This window comes from Coenobita brevimanus, chromosome 64, assembly GCF_032717465.1.
Source record: "Coenobita brevimanus isolate Jiangsu-jjx chromosome 64, ASM3271746v2, whole genome shotgun sequence".
NCBI lineage: Eukaryota > Metazoa > Arthropoda > Malacostraca > Decapoda > Coenobitidae > Coenobita > Coenobita brevimanus.
In genome coordinates, this window is record NC_137017.1 from 19,834,051 (window position 1) to 19,847,831 (window position 13,781).

Genomic DNA, 13,781 nt, shown 5'->3' on the forward strand with positions numbered 1-13,781 from the left:
TGTTAGGCTGGGGGCAAAACACTTTTGCTAACTTTAAGAAATTTTCATTCTGAATTCAGATTTTCTATTGATAATTAAATTAAGGACAAATTTTGACTGAATTTCAAATAATTAGGTGTGCAAATCTATATGGCGAAAAAGATTAAAATATTTTCCAGTTGAAATTGCTGATTTGGTTTAAGATCGAGATCACATTCGATCATTGTGTGTTTGTGTCTCGGTCAGCTGATGAGTGGTTGGCCAGTGTTCGCAGATATTTCTCCGTCAGATCGTCAGCACACCTTGACAGACTTCTGTTTTGCATAAATATTTATTTTGAGTACAAAAAAAATGTATCTGCATTGTAAATCGATATTTATACAAAAAAGTCTTTCAAGGTGAGTTGTTAGGCTAGAGACAAAACACTTCAGGATACTTTAAGAAATTTTCGTTCTGAATCCAGATTTTCTGTTAATAACTAAATTTAGCAGATATTTTTGACTGAATATCAAATAATTAGGTGTGCAGACCTATATGGTGATAAAGATCAAAATATTTTCCAATTAAAATTGCCGATTCAGTCCAAGATCAGTATCACAATCGATGATTGCGTATTTGTATCTCAGTCAGTGAATGAGTGGTTGGCCCACCTTGTAGTGCTCCATTCCTTGTTCATTTTCCTCTTCTTCCTCAGCTTCCTGATCTTCTTATATCATATCCTCCACATTCTCGTCAACAACTCTCAAAACAACCATTCTTAGGGTTGTAGCTAGTGAAATACTACTATTGTGTCAGTTATTATTGTTGTTATTGTGTGTGTATTATTATTTCATGTACTGTGTATGTTAGTTATGTTGGTATAGGTAGCCTACATTCCAGAATGTTCTAGAATATTGGACTAATTACCAGACAGTAGTGGAGAATTCGGACAAAGTATGGTAATAATCTGGGAAATGGTATGTGGGGCCAGACTTTTACGATTCCCGAAATTTTAGGGTTCCCGGACTGGTCTCCCCCTTTTAGTTCGGGAAATCGAGGGTCGAGTGTATATCCATTACATGGTGTAATGGATGCAAGAGCATGTAGAGGCTGGGGGAGTGGACTTTCTGACCACCACTTGGTGGTGGTGAGAATCAAGGCCCAAATGAAATGGAGAAATAGAAGAAGGGAAGGATGGGAGGAAGTACTATATACAAAGAGAGTGGAAAAGTTACAAGAGGATGAGGAAAAGGCAGAATGTAAAAGAGAGGTGGAGAAGTGATTGGGTTAATATAGATTGGAGCAGATGGGGGATGTGGAAAGTGTGTGCAAGATATTCACAGAAGAAATCTGTGCAGCATGAGAGATGGTGTGTGGGGTAAAGAGAAGACGAAAGGGAGTGCAAGGAATAGCATGGTGGAATGAAGAGGTGAGACAGGCTGTGGCACAAAAGAAGAAAGCATACAGTGAGTGGATGAGACACAGGGATGTGGAAGAAGTTGAGAGACGGAATTGAGAGTTATATGTAGTGAGGAAGAGAGAGGTGAAATGATTAGTAAGAGAGAGTAAGAAGATAGTGGATGGGGAATTTGGATGGAATTTGAGTGTAAAGTGGAGGGAATGTAAGAAAATGTTCTTGAAAGAGGTAAAGAAAGTTAGACAGGGTGCCAATGAAATTAGTCGGGGAGTGAAGCTAAAAATGGTTGATTACTAGTGGAGAAGGGAGAAGAAGTGAGCAAAATGAGAGAACATTTTAAAAAATTGTTGAACATAGAGAATGAAAGTAATGTGAGTATAAGTGGCTGGGGAATGGCTGGGAGAAGGAGGGATGTGAGAAGAGAGGAAGAAGTCAGTAGGATGGAAGTTGTGGAAGCAATGAAGAAAGTCAAAATATGGAAAGCCCCAGGAATTGATGGAGTGTGTGGTGAAATGCTGAGGCATGGGGGAGAGCTAGTAGTAGAATGGATGTGGCAGATGTGCAGATCAGCCTGGGAGGAAGGTAGAGTCCCGGAGGATTGGAAGTCAGGTATGATTATTCCCTTGTACAAAGGAAAAGGGGAAAAAGAAGCGTGTGGTAATCATAGGGGCATTTGTCTTCTTAGTATAATAGGAAAAGTATATGGTAGGATACTTACTGACAGAGTTAGGGAAATAACAGGAATTAGTTGGAGAAAAACAAGGAGGTTTTAGGAAGGTAAGAGGATGTGTAGATCAGATATTCATTCTTAGAACTTTAGTGGAAAAGTTTCTGGAGAAGGGAAAGAAGCTGTATGTGGCTTTCATGGATTTCGAGAAAGCATATGACAGGGTGGATAGACAAGGATTGTTGAAAGTATCAAGGATATATGGAGTAGATGGGAAGTTGTTGAATGCTGTGAAGAGTATGTATGAGGGTGCTAGGGCTGCAGTGCGTGTGGGTAGTGAACTGAGTGAATTTTTCTGTCTGAATGTTGGAATGAAACATGGATGTGTCATGTCTCCATGGTTGTTCAATCTGTATATGGATTGGGTTATAAAAGAGATACAAGTAGGGCTGTGGATGTTCGAGTGGCCCTAATGAGAGAGGGCAGCGCAAGGAAACTCCCTGTACTATTGTTTGCAGTTGATACTGAGTTGTTAAGTGAAGACGAAGGGGAGCTTCAAGGCTTGGTGAATGAGTTCAGGAGTGTGTGTAAGAAACGGAATCTGAAGGTGAATGTAGGGAAGAGTAAAGTTATGGTCTTCAAGAGAAGTGAAGTCAGTGAATGTACAGTGAGGTTGGATGAGGAGGAACTGGAAAATGTGAGTGGATTGAAGTACTTGGGTAGTGTGATGAGTAAGGATGGAAGTTTGTAGGGTGAAGTGCTTGAAAGAGAACAGTAAGGAAGAAAGGTTGCTGGTTCCTTGAAAGCAGTTATCTAGCTCCCTCTCTGATATTCACCTTGGCATTTCCAGTGCAGAATTATGTTCTGATACTTGAAAATGGGGCTGCATTTCTCTTGAGGATATGGAGAATGTGAGTGCATTCAAGTACTTGGGTAGTGTGATGAGTAAGGATGGAATTTTGGGGGATGAAATGTGTGAAAGGGTACAGCAGGGAAGGAAGGTTGTTGGTTCACTGAAAGCAGTGATGAGAAATAGGGAGGTGAGTATGAAAGTCAAGAAGTCACTGCATGATAGCATTGTGATCCCTACCTTGACGTATGGAAGTGAGGCATGGACCTTGCCAGAGGGGAACAAGTCAAGAGTGAGAGCAGTGGAAATGAGTTACTTGAGAGGAGCATGTGGAGTGTCATGGAGGGACAGGTTGACGAATGAAGAAGTGAAGGAACGTTGTGGGGTGGATGTGGATGTGGTTGAGAAGATTAGGAGAAATACACTGAGGTGTTTTGGACATGTGGAGAGAATGGAGAATGAAAGACTGACTAAGAGGGTGTATGTAGGTGAGGTGGAGGGAGGGAGAGGGTAGGTGAGGTGGAGGGAGGGAGAGGGAGGGGTAGACCAAGGAAGAGGTGGAGGGATGGAGTTGAGAGGTATGTGAGGGAGGGGGGGGTGAGTTAGGGGGAGGGTAGTCAAATGGTGGGTGACAGAGCGATTTGGAGGCGTTTTGTCTGCGACCACGCTTTGCGGGATTAGGGCGTCAGGCTATATAGATAGAGAGATAGGTAGATTTCTCTTGCACTATCCTTGGAGCTGTCACTTAACCATACAATGGTATAGCCAAGGTGTAACAATGGATGTTTAAATGTTTTCACTATATTCGATATGTTTTGAGATGAATGACTGTTTTTAGTAAACTAGAACAGTTAAGAATGCTTTGTAAATTTTTGATGTTGCAAGGCGGACAGCACTGTCAGTGAGGGAGTGTTATTGAGAGATGAGGATAGAGATAGCTGTACTGTTGTATGTCTTGTTCCCAACAACCTTGCCATACTGAGCTTCAGTCGTAAAACATTTAAATTTGATTTTTGTTTAGTGTGTATACACAAGTGCTTCATTTATTATTATTACTATTATAGTGGAGGTATTCAAAGGTTAGTGAGAGTGCATAATTAGTGATGGGAATGAAGTAGTGTCAAGGAGCATGTTTGCTGAGCAAAAAAGACTCATGTCGTATTTCATTTGGTTTGTTTAAGGATATTTTTCAGGCTAGGAGTGAAGAGCTAAAAAGGGAAATGTGAGTCTAAGTTTGGAAGTGTGAATTTAAGATTGTCAGGTGTTGATAGAGGAAGGGCGAGAGAAGGTGTGGCCTTGTTAGTGAGCCCCAAGGTGCAGCAGTGTGCGATTGAATGGAAGGAGGTGTCATTGAGACTGATATGGGTGAAAGCGAAATTTGAACGTGAGTTGTGGGTGTTTGTGAGTGCATATGGGACTGGTAGCAAAAGGGATGCAGAAGAGAGGGAGTTTTTCTGGAATGTTGATGAGTGTCTGCAGAGTTTTGGAGTGAATGTGAATGTGGTGATGATGGGAGATCTGAATGCTAGAGTGGGAAATGTAGAAGTTGAAGGTGTAGTTGGACTGCATAGTGTGCCTAGAAGAAATGAAAATGGGGAACGAATGATAGGGATGTGTGTTGAGTGAGAGATGGTGATTGGAAATACCTTGTTTGAGAAGAAAGATATAAGAATACATGGGTGAGTTATGAAGGTGGAAGGGTTGTTGATAAAGCATTGATGGACTATGTGGTTGTGTCCAGGAATATAATAGGAAGATTGTTGGATGTGAGAGTTTTGAGAGGGGAGGGTGAAGGTATGTCTGACCACTACATGGTGGAGGGAGTGTTGAGAGTAGGTAAGAGATAGATGAGATCTAGGAGAGTTAGGTGTGGCAGGGAAGTTTTGGAAGTGAGTGAGTTAGATAAAAAAGAGAAAATGATAGGGTATCAGGAGAAATTGAAAGATGAGTGGAACGCAGTGAAAGATCAGGAGAATGGGCGTGTGAAGGAAGAATGGCAGTTGTTTATGAGTGCTGTGGTGGGGCATGCAGAAGAGGTGTGTAGTGTGAGATGAGTGGGCAGGTGCTTGTGTGGTCCTGTTGTATAAAGGTATTATACAAGTATTAATGTACTTACTTTAGGAGTGTAAGTCTGTTGAGTGTTGTAGGTAAGGTGTATGGTAAAGTGTTAATTAAGAGGGTTAGATAGGGTACAGAGGGTGTGATTTGTGATGAGCAGTGTGGCTTTAGGAGAGGGAGGGGATGTGTGGATCCGGTGTTTGCTGTGAGACAGAGGAAAGGGATGTGTGTATCAGGTGTGTGCTGTGAGACAGAGGGAGAGGATGTGTGGATCAGGTGTTTGGTGTGAGACAGGTGTGTGTATTTAGTGAAAGGTAAGGATGTGTCTGGGGCGTTCATGGATTTAGAGAATGGTTATGATAGAATTGATAGGGAGGCTTTGTGGACTGTTTTAAGACTGTATGGACTTGATGTTAGGTTGCTAAAAGGAATGAAATGTTTTTATGTAAGTAGTAGAGTTTGTGTAAGAGTGGGAAATACTGAGTGATTGGTTTCCCGTGATAGTGGGGCTGCGGCAGGGATGTATGAGTCACCATGGTGGTTCAGTATTTATATGGATGGTGTCATAAGGGAGATTAATGCTAGAGTGTTAGGTGGAGGTTTGAGTCAGGTGAATGCTGATGGTAGTAGAGAGTGTAATCTGAATCAGCTGCTGTTTGCAGATGATACTGCACTGGTGGCTGATTCAGAGGAGAGATTGAGACAGTTGGTTGAGGAGTTTGGAAGGGTGTGTGAAAGGAGGAAATTAAGAGTAAATGAGAATAAGAGTAAAGTGATGATGTGTATAAGGTTGGTAGATGGTAGGAGGATGAATATAGTTTTGAATGGTGAGTAGCTTGAAGAGGTAGAGTATTTTCAGTATTTAGGGTCACACCATCATCCACTCACTTGATGTAGTGCTGCCTACTTCTTCCTTAGCCTTTATCATTCTTTTGCTGTGCATGCCCTCCTCTCTTCCTATTTCTCCCATTTTTCCTGTCACTACTTAATGTTTTTCTTTCCGTTACAGTTGGCTTTACATTGAGTGACAAGCCAAATGGTTTCCTGTAAGCCAAGAAACCATTTACAACTCTGGGTGGTAACCATATAACCAAACCATACATGCTCCCTACGTGTCAAGTGGATTGGTAGAGGGGTAGTGCCCCTCCCCGTAAAACAAATAACTCAGAGTCAAATGGCCACCTTGTACGGGATTATGGCGTCTGGCAATAGATAGATAGATAGATGTTGCTGTGTATGGAAGAAGAGATGCAGAAGTGAAGTTTAGAATGAATGAAGTAGAAACGGTGCTGGGAGGATTGAAAGAAGTATTCAGATGCCGTTCTCTTAGAGTGGATGTAAAGAGAAGGCTGTATGAGGGTTTTGTGGTACTGACTATGTTATATGGGGCTGAAACAAGGAATATGGGGGTGGCAGAGAGGAAAAGTTTGATAATGGACATGAGGTGACGGAGGAGTATGTGTGGAGTGACGCATATGGATCGAGTGAGAAATGATGAAGTGCGAAGGAGAACTGGAGTTGTGTAATTGAGTTGAGCAGAGGGTGCTGCGATGGTTTGGGCATATGGAGAGAATGGATGATGAACAGTTGGCGAAAAAGATAACTAGATCAGGTGTGAGAGGTGTAAGGCTGAGAGGAAGACCACGAACTGAATGGATGGACAGTGTGAAGAGTGCATTGGATATGAGAAGGATGTCCGTTGAGCAAAGAAAAGTGGCTGCGTGTGATAGAAATGATTGGAGAGAAATTGTGAATGAATAAATGATGACGCAATCCCGAGGGGATATTCTCCTGCAGTTGGTCTGATCAGCTAATTAGTTCAGGTGCAGGTAAGGGGATGGGTCCATTATGATGTAGCAGGGGTAAACCAGGTCTGCTGTCGGGCCCTGCTGCGGATGTCACTAATTGCACTGCGCAGTTGACCCATGTGTGTTGTGGTGCGATGAGAATCTGTCCCTTCTTCCCTTGGGGCTAAGATGCTGATAAATGTGTTTGTGTGGATGAGTAAATTGGGAGTGTGTCGTCCTCTCCCGGCTGCCTCCCTTTCTTGGGGGAAGCAGCTTAGGTATACAGACAGATAGATAGGAAGTGAATGTGTTGTCTGTAGGTAATGAGACATCAGGGGCAAGTTACAGTAGTCTTGCATCACAGTGAGTTGAGATCGAATGTGGAAATATACCTTAATACTGGAGGTGTGGGGCATGAATCTGACTAATACGGAGTACTTTTAGGGTAAATAAGATGCTGTGAACGTTGATTGTAATTGATTTTTGAAAATTTGTTTGTGTTGTCTGTGATTGTAGTATACAGTACTTGTCAAAATTATTCAGCGTTGTCCGCCGGCCGCGCAATACTTATGGCCAAAAAAGAATCACCCATTTTGGGGGGTAAAAATTGAGCCACAAGTTTGCGCTGTGAGCTTGACGTCACGGTAGCCTGAGGCCTTCCGACGCGCTGGTTGGTTCCCGCCTCAGTCACCCACGGGCTGCCTGAGAGAGAGGAACTCCGCCGAGTGTCCCTCTCAAATTGCGCCATTTTTTACCGAGGGTCCCGCAGTGTTTTGGCCTTCAAAACTTTGTTATGGCACCTACCCGTGAACTATCAAGTGAAATCATATCCCAGATCATTGCTCTAAAGGAGGCAGGCCACCAGACAAAGGAAATTAGTGAATTGGCTGGTGTGGCATGATCGACAGTGCGTCGCTGGTGTGCACGGTTTCGGTTGGAAAACTGTGGTGAAGTTTCCACAAAGAAACCGAGGTCTGGTAGGCCTAGGAAAACTTCCCCAAGGTCTGTTAATGTTTAAAACGTGCAGTGGAGTTTAATCCTCGTGTGAGTGCAAGGAAAATTAAGGAGAGCAACCCTGAAGTGTTTGGTGAGGTGTCTGTGAGAACAGTGTCTCGTAGGGTGCATGAGCTTGGTTACACAAGTCATAGGCCTGTGAAAAAGCCTCTTCTCACCAAGAGCCAGAGAATTCATAGGCTTGCCTTTCCTAATTAATATCTAAACTGGGGTGAGGAGCAATGGTTGTCAGTGTTGTGGTCTGATGAGGCAACGTTTAGTGTTACCTGTAACAGAGGAGCACGTGTGTATCGACGCAAAGGTAGTGACCCACTTGACCCACGGTATGTAGAAAGCACAGTTAAACATCCTGATTCACTCATGGTGTGGGCTTGTTTCTCTGGTCAAGGTTTGGGGAAGCTTGTTGTGCTTCAAAAGAATGTTAGAGTGAATCAGGATGTTTACCTGGAGCTTCTGTGATCATTTACCAGACTCATTCGAGCTAACAGGTGCACGAGTGTTTCAGCAGGACGGTGCACCTGCTCACAAGGCCAAATCGGTCACCAATTGGCTTCGCGACTGCGAGGTATCATTCATGACAGACTGGCCAGGAAATAGCCCAGACCTCAACCCGATTGAAAACCTAAGCTGGAAGCTGCCATTCGTGACTCCTGGGACAAAATACCCCTCCAGCACCTCAGGAGCCTCGACCTTTCACTTCCAAGACATCTCAGGTCTGTGAAGAAACATAAAGGCTACCCTATGAAGCACTAAAGGTAAATAAAATGCATTATTTATATGTTTTTTCAATGTTGAAAGGTTTGTTTCTTAGGAGGGGCGCAGGGCGCTCAATAATTCTGACGAGCACTGTACAGTACAGTACATGCAGGCAATTGATTTGGAGATAAAGTGTATTCCTACTTTTAATGGCCTATATATTTTCTTAAATGAATGAAAGAATGGGTTTTATTAAGTTTTGTTGTTGTAAGTTCATTTCATGAAAAATAATACTTATCTCTATATACTGATACATATTTACTGTATGGTACTTTAATTGAGATGAACATTCTCAACTTATTCTACAAAAGGATTTGGACTCAGTGTTGCCAATTTTGCAGTTTCCCTGCTAAATCTCGAGATTTTAAAACCAATCTTGCAGGAAGTTTTTTATATTTCTACTCTGTATCTAGTGTTTTTTTAAGTTCTGTCAGGCATTTTTTTTTTTTTGGCTGATTTTCCCTAATCTGATATATTTTTACCACTTTTTAGACCAGTCTTGTGGATTGATATAATTTCTACTTGGCAACACTGATTGGACTTCACAAATGTAGTGTTAAGATGGCATCAGGATCAGAAGTATAACTTTTTGTGAGAAAGGGGTTGTTTGTTTGTTTTCTTGTCTTGTACCCTTCTTGTACATAAAAATAAAGAAACCAAAACATATACAGTACTGAATAGAGATTCTGAAAGGTGGAATTCATAGTTATAAGATGGTACAGTAACATGGAATAGGTAACTTTTTTTAAGGAAGGGGTTGTTTGTTTTCTTGACTTGTTCCCTTCATTTACTTAAAAATAGAGATGCCAAATACAGGTATACAGTACTGAATAGAGATTCTTAAGGTGAGAGTATATTTTAGTGAAAACTACTGATATCAAGCAAATTTTCTGCAGTCTTGGTTGAGACATACTTTTTTTCTCAGAACTGCCCATCCAGAATTATGGTGCGTCTTTCACACTGCAGCGTCTAATGTGATACGAAAAGCTGTAATTGATAGATTACTATATAGGTAAATTTTATGAAACTATGCAGGTGGTTACACTATTTTAGACATTGTTCCTGAACCAGGGAGACATTTGTGATGTTTATTGAGCCTACTGATATATGAAATTAGAGTAATGTAGACTAAGAGTATTATGATTTTCCAACAGACAAGAAGGGGAAGAATCATGAATCGCCACCATCATAATACGTGGTTCAACTGATAACCTAATGGATGACATTGAAAGAGCTGTAGATGATGCTGTCAACACATTCAAAGGACTCTGCAGGGTAAGCATAGTGTAATAATATGCAAGCTGTGTGTAGGACAGAGGGAAAAGGAACAGCATGAATAATAAATTTCAGATGGAAAGTGAGAAATAGTACACAATACTGTACATAAAAAATGATGCCATGCTTTCTCAAAAGGAATCCCTGTACTGAGATTGGCCATGATAAAAGTTGATGTTTTTATGGAATGGAAGCAAAACCAAGTGCCAGAACCAGCTAATCACTTCCAAAGTTGCTGGGAGCTGTATTAGAAAGAAAGAAAAAAAAAAAACTTGAAATGTGTAATAGGATCTGTTACAGTGTGAGAGTCTCAGTATAGTCTTGACTGTACAATTACTCAGGTCACCAAGTCATTGAACTTATGACTGAATGTATCTTGCCAGAGAGAGATGACTGTTTGGCTAGTTACCAAGCTTGTTGCTAGTGGTACTTCCCATGGTCGATGGTAGCAACCCATGTACTCACTAATGGAGGTGATACACTTGAATATATATACTGGTATCATCATCTTAGTCGTCGTCGTCATCTCTCATCCTTTATTCCAACAAGGAAAAGAATATATGAAAGTGAGAACTGTCAACAACTTGCCCAGTGAAATAGGCCAATTCATTCACACACCATTCAGGTACTCCGAATTTTGGTTCTGCCACACAATCATAACCATCTCCATATAATTTAATGGTTTTGGTTTTATTTATATTTCTCATTTTGTGTATAGATACATTTTATATACACCTGTAGAATAATAATTTTATCAGACTCTCAAGTTAAAGAAGGAGGTACCACACCCCTGCCATTTACTTCTCTGTACATAATTCATTCAGCCAACTCAATCCCTGTTGGTTTCTTGGTCTCTTGAACTCCCGTACTTCAGATACTTATAAATAGATTTACTGTGCCCTGTCACCATTGTGACCGTTGCATCTCCTCACACCATCAGATTTACTCACATGTTTACATTTTACCACCCTGTCTGTTTCCTCTTCTTCCAGATGACCATACCATCCATGAACGTACTGCACTCTTCTGCTTAGTCATCAGTAGAATTTTATAGTAGTGTCTAAGTAACCGCAGTCTTTCTTGCTGAGCAGACTCATCAACCACAAGCAGGCAGTCGACCTTGCAGGGCCATCCCATGCAGTGAACCAAGGTCCCCATGTGGTGGACAGCAAATTGCTGTAGCAAGGTTTAGGAAAAGAGTCGAGGTTTGGTTCCTGGACAGATGCCATATTTGCATCTCCACCCAGTTATCAGCGTAGTAGGCTCCACATCACCCCATTATTTGGTCATATGGTTACTGCCCATTATTATAAATGATTCCCTGGGTTACTGAAAACCTCTAGACATTACAGTCAGTGTAGAGTCACCTAAGGAAGAAGTAGGCAGTACTAAATTGTGAATGATGGTTGCCATCAGCTTCCATCATCATCATCATCATCCAGACCTCCTTTCCCACCCTAGGGCAGGATGAGGAGTAGCAACATCCAGACAGCCCAAGTTTGCCGAGTGTGGTGGGCCACGCTTCCATTCATTCATCATTCAAGCCTCCGAAATCCTGGCTCTACCTGATTCGCCAAAAAGCTTTCACCACATTCTGTAGCTTTGCTAAACTTACCCGATAGAGTCAATCCAAACCCTGTCACCTTTAAAAAAGGGTGCCAGATCCCGGACCATGTGCTTCTTCTCACAACATTCATTCAGCCAGCTCAATCTCTTGTCAGTCCCTTAGTCCCACCGACTTCCATACCTCTCTTCCTCACACACTCATCCACCATATCCCTCCACCTTCTCCTTGGTATACCTCGCCTCCTCCCTCCTTCAGATTCGTTCAGATATACCTTTTTCACTATGCAAGTGTTGTCCATTCTCTTCACATGACCATACCACCTCAGTACACTCTCTTCGATTCTGGTGTCCACAGATTTCCTCACTCAGCATCTTTCATGAATCACATTATTTCATATCCTATCCACTCTCTGTACTCCACACACATTCCTCAGCAGTCCCATTTCTGCTGCTCTTACTCTTGACTTTTTCATTTTCATGCCACACCATAGTCTCACATCCATATGTTAAAGTTGGCACTAACACTTCTTCATGTAAGCCTCACGCAGCTGCAGCACACAAGGCTCATTTTCTTATCAAGGCCTTCATAGCACCAGCTACTTTTATTCCTTGTGTCACTCTACTTTCCACTTCTTTTGCACATTCTCCTATCTTTTCTATCACTGTACCCAGGTATTTGAACTCTTTCACTAATTCCAGTCTCTCTCCATTCACTGTAACATCACACTGGGAGTCACCGTCTCTCTCGATTGCCATCACTTTACACTTTTTTAGATTTACTCCCAAGGTGCAATGCTCACAGACATCAGCAAAACTCTGCACTAGTCTGCCAAGTTCTTGTTTGTTATTTGCATGTAGCACTGCATCATCAGCATACAACAAATTTGAGACCTTCCATCCATCACCATTCATTACTAACGCCATCCCTTTCTCCATTACTCGTGTTTTTACTTCTCCCATCACCCCATCCATATATATATATTGAACAACTATGGGGACATCACACAACCTTGTCGCACACCCACATCGATCATGAACCATTCACTTAGATGTTTATTTATCCTTATACATGCCTCACTGCCATCATAAAAGAATCTTGACGGCACTTAGCAGCTTACCATCTACACCATATATGTGCAGAACCATCCACAGTCCTTCTCTGTCTACTTTCTCGTATGCTTTTTCCAGATCCATACATGCCATAAATGCTTTATAGTCCTTCTCGCAGGCCTTCTCCACTATCAGTCTCACTGCAAATACTTGATCCACACATCCTTTGCCACTCCTAAAGCCACCCTGTTCATCACTCACTAGGACTTCCATACCTCATCCGTCCATCCATCCATCATCCAATCCTATGTCATCCCATGAGGAGCGTAGGAACCCGGGGCTAGGCAAGTTGGTCCTGACATTTGAGATGTGAGTGACCAGCCTCACTCATCCCTGAGTGGCATTATGTGAGCAATAAACCCCAACCATCCCTTGGATATAAACCTACACATGCTCAGTCTGATTGGAGCACCTGAATTACCCACTAAAGCATCAGGCATCATAATTTGGTTATATGGTTGCCACCCAGCATAGTAATGGTTTCCTGGTGTATAGGAAACCATTTGGCTTGTCACACAGTGTAGAGTCACCCATAGGCAGGGGAGAGGAAACAATGAAGGAAAGAAAGACAGAAGAGGGAGTGTAAAGTTACCCAAAGACAGAAGGAAGAGGAAAGAATGAAGGAAAGAAAGACAAGCGTGAGGATGGAAGAAAGGAAAGGGCATACACCCAAAGCAGCACTACATTGAGTGAGTGGATGGTGAGTGTCCCCACCTACCACTATCTCCCTTAGTTTCTTCCGTATAATAATTCTTCCACATACCTTCCCTACAACACTCAATAAACTTCATCCATCCAACCATCATCCAATCCTATGTGGCCCCATAAGGAGCGTAGGAACCCCGGGCTAGGCAAGTTGGTCCTGACATTTAAGATGAGAGTGACCAGCCTCATTCATCCATGAGTGGCATTACTTGAGCAATAAACCCCAACCATCCCATGGATATAAACGTACACAGGCTCAATCTGATTGGAGCACCTGAATTACCCACTAAACCACCAGGCACCATAATTTGGGTATATGGTTGCCCCCAGCATAATAAATGGTTTCCTGGTGTACAAGAAACCATTTTGTATGTCATTCGTTGTAGAGCCACCCATAGGCAGAAGGAAGAGGAAAGAATGAAGGAAAGAAAGAGAGAAGAGGGGGTGTAAAGTCACCTGTAGGCAGAAGAAAGAGGAAAGAATGAAGGAAAGAAAGAAGACAGAAGAAGATGGATGGAGGAGAGGAAAGGTTAGACACCCAAAGCAGCTCTACATTGAATGAGTGGATGGTGACCACCCCCACCTACCACTATGCCATGTTAATTCTTGAACTATTCA

At 42.2% G+C, this 13,781-nt stretch overlaps 1 pseudogene; it reads left to right on the forward strand.

Moving 5' to 3' along the window:
* LOC145404702 (T-complex protein 1 subunit theta-like) overlaps positions 1 to 13,781 on the forward strand; it is a 205,137-nt pseudogene that overhangs the window by 69,908 nt on the left and 121,448 nt on the right.